The following is a 7,986-nucleotide window of genomic DNA, read 5'->3' on the forward strand; positions in this document are numbered from 1 at the left end:
TGTTAGGAGACCTGCTGTGCCTGGTATAATAAGGGGTATATTTCTCGGTTACCTGGTGTAAACATGGAGATATTTTGGTATTTTCTGCTGTTCTTGTGAGTTGCTGCGATTGCTGTTTTATCCCGTCCACCTCAATACACTGATGACCATAATGAGGATAATGACCATAATGAGGAACACCTGTGCACAAAACACCTACAGGTTTGTACACAACATTGGATGGTTTTCCACATTCTGATGATCCTTTTCCTGTTTCTGGACCCGCCACCCCCGGCAGTGACGGTGATGACGATGATGATGATGATGACGATGATGATGATGGTTGTGGTGGTGATAATGATGTTGATATGTACGCCACCATAATATGTGCATATATCGTACACTGTGTCGTAATGATTAATGATAAATAAACCCTACTTTTGTGTAAAAAAAAAAAAATAGATGGCTGTACGCTGAAAATATAATTCAGATCTGCCAGTCCACCATCATAAAAAGTATGGCCTTTTCCCTCCAAATCCGTGGGAAGTGTTGGTCAGGCTTGGTTATTGCCCTGAGTGGCTTTGTCTTGGGCGGCCAGTGGTAGTGTTCTTTGTTGAAGGAATTACTATTGTGTCAACCATTCTGCTGACAGACTGGAATCTCTAAAGAAGGTGAACCATTAGGTCTTGGGTTCTGATTTCATGCTACCTCGAATGGTTCAAACAAATGGAAAAATTATACTCTCTCTCTCTCTCTCTCTCTCTCTCTCTCTTTGTGGCTGAAAAAAAAAATCGCCTGTTGGCAGCATGGTTGGAGGGTCCAGCCGTCCTCGTAGTGAAAGGATTAAACAAGGATGGAGGAGGGACGAGAGAGAAAGAAATTAAAATAGTTTTCTTTTCATTGAAAAAAAAACAAGAAAGTTGTCTGGCAGCAGCACAAAGTAAGTGGAGAATGGAAGCAAGGGGAGGGGATGGAGGCTGAAAATGAGGAAAGGGAAGCAGAGGAAAGAAGAGACGGGGCAAAGAGGAACAAGAAATTTACTGAGGGAGGAAAGATGAACAAGAAATTTACTGAGGGAGGAAAGAGGAACAAGAAATTTACTGAGGGAGGAAAGAGGAACAAGGTACTTAGTGAGGGAGGAAAGAGGAACAAGAAATTTAGTGAGGGAGGAAAGAGGAAAAAGAAATTTAGTGAGGGAGGAAAGAGGAACAAGAAAATTACGGCTTAATTGCTCGTATAAAAAGTCTGGCAGCTTTTCTGTCGTCTAAAGCCATGTTTATTGAGGCCATTAGGTTTACCCAGGCTTTTGATAGTGTGTGTGTGTGTGTGTGTGTGTGTGTGTGTGTGTGTGTGTGTGTGTGTGTTCTGTATATTTTTGGATCCTACCTCACCCCATCTTGGTATGAATGTGGGTTGGTATACATGTAATGATGACGACGACAACGACGATGATGGTGCTAACCGAATCTTTCCCCCTCCCCCCTTCCGCGGGTGAGTATTGTCCTGATTGATCTGCCTCGGTACACACATCCAGGTAAGGTAACACCTTGATTACACCTCACCTTCCCATACCCAACACCCACTTCCCAGCCCTCTCCCTTATGTTCCGCTTCCCATCCCACCTTCCCATACCCAACACCCACTTCCCAGCCCTCTCCCTTATGTTCCGCTTCCCATCCCACCTTCCCATACCCAACACCCACTTCCCAGCCCTCTCCCTTATGTTCCGCCTCCCATCCCGCTAATCCCTCCCATCCCATCCCACACATAACATCTCCCACCAACCCTCTCATTCCTCGCCACTGCTGCCAACCCCCTGAGCCAGCCTTTCTTGCCCCGACCCAATATCCCCACCAACTCCACTTCCATAGCTCGTTGACTCCCCTTTTCAGTTATTATACTGTCTGTAGTAAAATATCCCTCATTAAGCCCTCAAGATGAGGTATCCCCCAAACCAGAATCAAATGTACTGGAGGAACACAGTGACACACACACAATATTAGGTGCAAATAACCAACACCAGCGACCTACTTTCATATTCTATGCCTCCACACCAACCCTCACCACGATGACCATTTTTTTGTTTATACTTAGTAATGATATAATTCAGGAGAGAACATTATCGGTGAAGCAGATGTGGGCAATGAGGATGCAGTATTATGTAACAATGACGGCCAAGTTATATAGTCTCTCTGATCCGCCACCCATCTTCAATACACTGATTTTTTGTTTGAGAATATTCTTCCAACCTTCAGATAATTTTTATCTCCTACCTTCACAGTAGCCACCTGCAGAGATTGCAAGCAAGTGTGTATATAAGATAAGGGTGCCGTAACGCGAGTATAAGTGGCTGAGGGAATGGCTGGGAGGAGGAGGGAGGTGAGAAGGGAAGAAAGAGATCAGTAGGATGGAAGTAGTGGAAGAAACGAAGAAGGCCAAAATGGGGAAACCCCAAGGAGCTGATGTCGTGTGTGGTGAAATAAGCATGGGGGAGAGGCAGTAGTACAGTAGAATGGATATGGAAGATGTGCAGATTTTCCTGGGAGGAAGGTAGAGTCCCGGAGGGTTGGAAGTCAGGTATAATTATTTCCCTGTAAAAAGGAAAAGGCTTATTGTTTGCTTTTTTAGTTAGTTGTTTTCCGGGGAGGGGCACTAACCCTCCGCCAACCCTTTTAGTCGCCTTTTACGACAAGCAGGGATACTGGGGGAGTATTCTTGAAACCCCCCCCTACCCTCAGGGGTAATCATAGGGACATTTGTTTTCTTAGTATAATAGGAAAACTGTATGGTAGGATACTTGTTGACAGAGTTAGAGAAACAACAGAGAAATTAGTTGGAAAAGAACAGGGAGGCTTTAGGAAGGGAAGAGGTTGTGTAGATCAGATATTCATTCTTAGATCTTTAGTGGAAAAGTTTCTAGAGAAGGGAAAGAAGTTGTATGCGGCTTTCATGGATTTGGAGAAAGCATATGACAGGGTAGATAGACAAGGATTGTGGAAAGTGTTAAGAATATATGGAGTAGATGGGAAGTTGTTGAATGCTGTGAAGAGTATGTACGATGGTACGAAGGCTGCAGTGCATGTGGATGGTGAACTAAGTGAATTTTTCTCTTTGAAAGTTGGGTTGAAACAGGGATGTGTCATGTCTCCATGGTTGTTCAATCTGTACATGGATGGGGTAATAAAAGAGGTACAAGGTAGGGTAGTGGATGTTGGGGGTGGCCCTGGTGAGAGAGAGGATAGTGTTTGGAAACTCCTGTACTGTTGTTTGCAGATGATACTCTGTTGTTGAGTGAAGACGAAGGGGAGCTGCAAGGTTTGGTGGATGAGTTTGGGAGAGTGTGTAAGAAACGGAATCTAAAGGTGAATGTAGGGAAGAGTAAAGTGATGGTCTTTGAGAGAGGTGAAGTCAGTGAATGTACAGCTATGTTGGATGGTGAGGAATTGGAAAATGTGAGTACGTTTAAGTACTTGGGTAGTGTGATGAGTAAGGATGGAGGTTTGGAAGGTGATGTGCTTGAAAGGGTACAGCAGGGAAGAAAGGTTGCTGGTTCTTTGAAAGCAGTGATTAGAAACAGGGAAGTGCGCATGGAAGTGAAAAAGTTACTACATGACAGTATTGTGATACCAACTCTAACGTACGGAAGTGAAGCTTGGACGTTGTTGGAAGGACACAAAGTCAAGAGTGAGTGCAGTGGAAATGAGTTATTTAAGAGGAGCCTGTGGAGTCACATGGAGAGACAGGCTGACGAATGAGGATATAAAGGAGCGTTGTGGTGTGGATGTGGATGTGATAGGAAGCGTTATGAGGAACACACTGAGGTGGTTTGGCCATGTGGAGAGGATGGAGGGTGAAAGACTGACGAAGAGAGTGTATGTGAGTGAGGTGGAGGGGGGAAGAGGGAGGGGGAGGCCGAGGATGAGATGGAGGGATGGGGTGGAGAGGTATATGAGAGAGGGGGGTGTGAATGGGGAGCAGGGAGTGAAATGGCGGGGGACAGGGCGACTTGGAGGCGATTTGTTTGTGGCCACCCCAAACGGGATTGAGGCGTCTGGCAATAGATAGATAGATAGATAAAGGAAAAGGAGAAAAAGAAGTGTGTGGTAATCATTGGGACATTTTTCTCCTTAGTGTGATAATGAAAGTATATGATATGATATTTATTGACAGAGTTAGGGAAATAACCTAATTTAGTTGGAGAAGTCAGGGGGATTTTTAGGAAAGGAAGAAGTTGTGTAGATCGGACAGTCATCCATAGGTCCTTAGTAGAAAGGTTTCCACAGAAGGGAAGGAAGATGTATGAGACCTTCATCGATTTGGAGAAAGCATAATACAGAGTGGATAGACAAGAAATATGGAAAATGTTAAGAATGTATGGAGTAAATGGGAAGCTGTTGAATGCCGTATGTATGAGGGTGCCAAGGCTACAGTGCATGTGGATAGCCAACAGAGCGAATTTTTCTATCTGATGTTGGATTGAAAAAGGGGTGTGTCGTGTCTCCATGGTTGTTCACTCGGTATATGGATGGGGTTATTAAAGAGGTACAAGGTAGGGCAGTGGACGTTGGAGTAACCCTAATGAGAGAGGGCAGCGTTTGGAAACTTCCTTTGATGTTGTTTGCATATAATACTGTTTTGTTAAGTGAAGACAAATGGGAACTGCAAGGCTTAGTGAATGAGTTTGGTAGAGAGTGTAAGAAACGGAATCTAAAGATGAACGTAGGAATGAGTAAAGTTATGGTCTCCGAGTGAAATGAAGTCACTAAATGTACAGTGAGGTTGGATGATAAAGAAATGGAGAATGTGAATGCATTTAAGTACTAGGATAGTGTGATGAGGAAGGATGGAAGTTTCGAGGATGAAGTGCTTGAAAGTGTGCAACAAGGAGGAAAAGTTGTTGGACCTTTGAAAGCAGCGAGAAGAAATAGGGAAGTGAGCATGAAAGTAAAGAGTCGCTGCATGACAGTATTGTGATACCAACTCTAACGTATGGAAGTGAAGCTTGGACCTTGTTGGAAGAACACAAGTCAACAGTCAGGGCAATGGAAATGAGTTATTTATGAGCTAGGTTACTCAATCCCAGATATTAAGGTCAAAGTGACTAACCCTAGGCCTAACCACCCTTCAGATGTGAACCCATCCAGACCGTGAAAAAATAACATGATTACCTGCCAAATGGAAAAGAAAAATTCACGACACTGAAATTTAAAAGGTAAACCATTTTTGGTCTTAAATAATGCAGTAAGACGTGTAAACGCGTGATGAAAAAGTGAGTGGAGACGCGTCATGAGTGAGTGGATGGAAGGAAGGAGGGAATAGTGAAGAACTAGCACGAAGCCATAATATACCTATATGGCACTTAGGCTGGCACTGAAGTGGTCTTGGTGTGAAAATGGTGCAAGGGAGAGGGAAGGAATGGTAATGAATTAGGACCAAGCCATAATATGCCTATCTGGCACTTAGACTGGCATTGAAGTGGTCTTGGTGTGAGAGTGGTAAGGGAGAAAGAGTCACTGTCAGTGGGAGGTCCTTAAACTATTCATGTCATGAAAACAAATGTCTAACTTGACAGGAGAAGAGAGAAAATAAAAGCCGAAAGAAACACGAAAATATCAAGAAAAGATGTAGGACAGAAGAGATGAGGACGGTAAGAAGAGAGAGAGAGAGAGAGAGAGAGAGAAACTATCAGTTGCCTCTTACGACCAGCAGGGTTTGCTGGGGAAGTATTATTCCCCTCCCTCCAGTGGGGTGGCAGCTCTTGGTTGTGCTCTCACTAGCGAGGCGTCCGGCACGGGAGACCCTGCCAGGACCACTGGGACACGTAAGCTCCCCCACCACGACAAGGTGGCTGCCACGGGGGAGATCAGTGAGTGTATGTGAACACGAGTAATGCGAGTTACCATGCATGATGAGTGAGTTAAGAAGTAGAGTGTATGCAGGTCACTGATAAAGCTGGCGACGTTGATCGTAATTCAGGAGATGCAGGGCGATGTTATACAGACCCCAGGCGGCGATGCTATAGTAAATAACTACTGTTTGCCAGTACCCAACCCCCGGTCGCATCCACCACCCCTTCTCCCCTTTCCACATTGCCAAACATTCTAAGTAGCGTATGTGGCGAATTGTCGATATAACAGGAACATTATTCCACGATGAGTCCGGGTTCCCACAAGCTGCTCGGGGCCCTTCAAGTTTGGAAGCAAAAGGCATGGTGATTGGCAGGGGTAGAGAGGTGAGGAACCGGGTCACGGGACGGGGAAGGGCTGCCAAGAAACGGGTAAAGATCCCGGGAGGTGTCCAGCTGACTTCCTCTTCGGCCAAAGCCTGGCGCATTGCCCCCTTGTCTATATGAATCAGGGCCAGCAGCACCCAAAACACAACCGCCGCCACCACGCACAGTTGAGCTGCACGCATATTTGTATTAATCGTTTTTTTTTTTCTTGTTTCAGCTTTAAAAATGGGATTTGTGCATTCAGTCCTAGCGGTGATGTACTTCAGCTGGATACCTGCGTGCATGCGTGTCTGTGTTCCCGAGTCAGCAGTAAACCTAGCCCCCCTAACACATCCAACATTCAGTGCAAGATATATTGTAGTCAAACTGGAATATCAGAACCTGTTATCCTTACTCCTCGTTACTGTGATGGTAATGTTATTTATGAAATGATTTTATCAATTTATTAACTCTTACGAGGGCCAGTCATAGCTCAAATAAAATCGCTTAACAACAGCAACAATAAAATAGTTACGAGTAAGAATTCTCACGTTGTGAAAAGGTTACGGGAGACGGTTTAACCGTGAGACGACGAGAGGCCACACATCTAAAAGGACTATCAGTGTTTGGCGGCAGCAACATTAAAGACACTATTTTCAATCTTACATGACAAGGGGTTGGTCTTGTACTGAATATAATTCTCAAACGATAGCAAGAATAAAGATTAAGTTATCTATTATCATTAATAATTGTTCACTATCATCATTCCTGTCATCTTACAGTAGTGCAAACACTGATTGTAGTTGTGGGAGCTGTAGTAGTGTTCATGGTGGTAGTTGTGGTAGCGGTAGTAATGGGCATGGTGGTAGTTATGGAAGCAGTAGTAATGGTCATGGTGGTAGTTGTTGTAGCAGTAGTAGTGTTCATGGTGGTAGTTGTGGTAGTAGTAGTAATGGTAGTGGTGGTAGTTGTGGTAGCAGTCGTAGTGTTCATGGTGGTAGTTGTGGTACCAGTAGTAATGGTCGTGGTGGTAGTTGTGGTAGCGGTAGTAATGGTCATGGTGGTAGTTGTGGTAGCGGTAGTAATGGTCATGGTGGTAGTTGTGGTAGCGGTAGTAATGGTCATGGTGGTAGTTGTGGTAGCGGTAGTAATGGTCATGGTGGTAGTTGTGGTAGCAGTAGGTCGTGGTGGTAGTTGTGGTAGCAGTAGCAATGGTCGTGGTGGTAGTTGTGGTAGCGGTAGTAATGGTCATGGTGGTAGTTGTGGTATCAGGGATTATATGTGGAAGCTGTGGTAGTTATTATTAAGATGACAATGATAGTTGTAACAGTGGTGTTATGAGAGTGGTGGTTACGGTAGGTTTGATTATGACAAGTACTGAAGACAGTGGTAATACAGGAATGATCATGACAGTGGTGGTTGTAACAGTGGTAATTGTGACAGTAATGATGATGATGACAGTGATGGTTATAACAGTGGTAATTGTGAGAGTTATCATGATGATGACAGTGGTGGTTGTAACAGTGGTAACTGTGATAGTAATGATGATGATGACAGTGGTGGTTGTAACAGTGGTAATTGTGACAGTAATGATGATGATGACAGTGGTGGTTGTAACAGTGGTAATTGTGACAGTAATGATGATGATGACAGTGGTGGTTGTAACAGTGGTAATTGTGACAGTAATGATGATGATGACAGTGGTTGTTGTAATTGTGACAGTAATGATGATGATGATGGTGACAGTGGTAGTTGTAGTAGTGATGTCTATGATGACAGTGGTAGTTGTAGTAGTG

This window comes from Coenobita brevimanus, chromosome 6 (genome assembly GCF_032717465.1).
Source record: "Coenobita brevimanus isolate Jiangsu-jjx chromosome 6, ASM3271746v2, whole genome shotgun sequence".
NCBI classification, from domain to species: domain Eukaryota; kingdom Metazoa; phylum Arthropoda; class Malacostraca; order Decapoda; family Coenobitidae; genus Coenobita; species Coenobita brevimanus.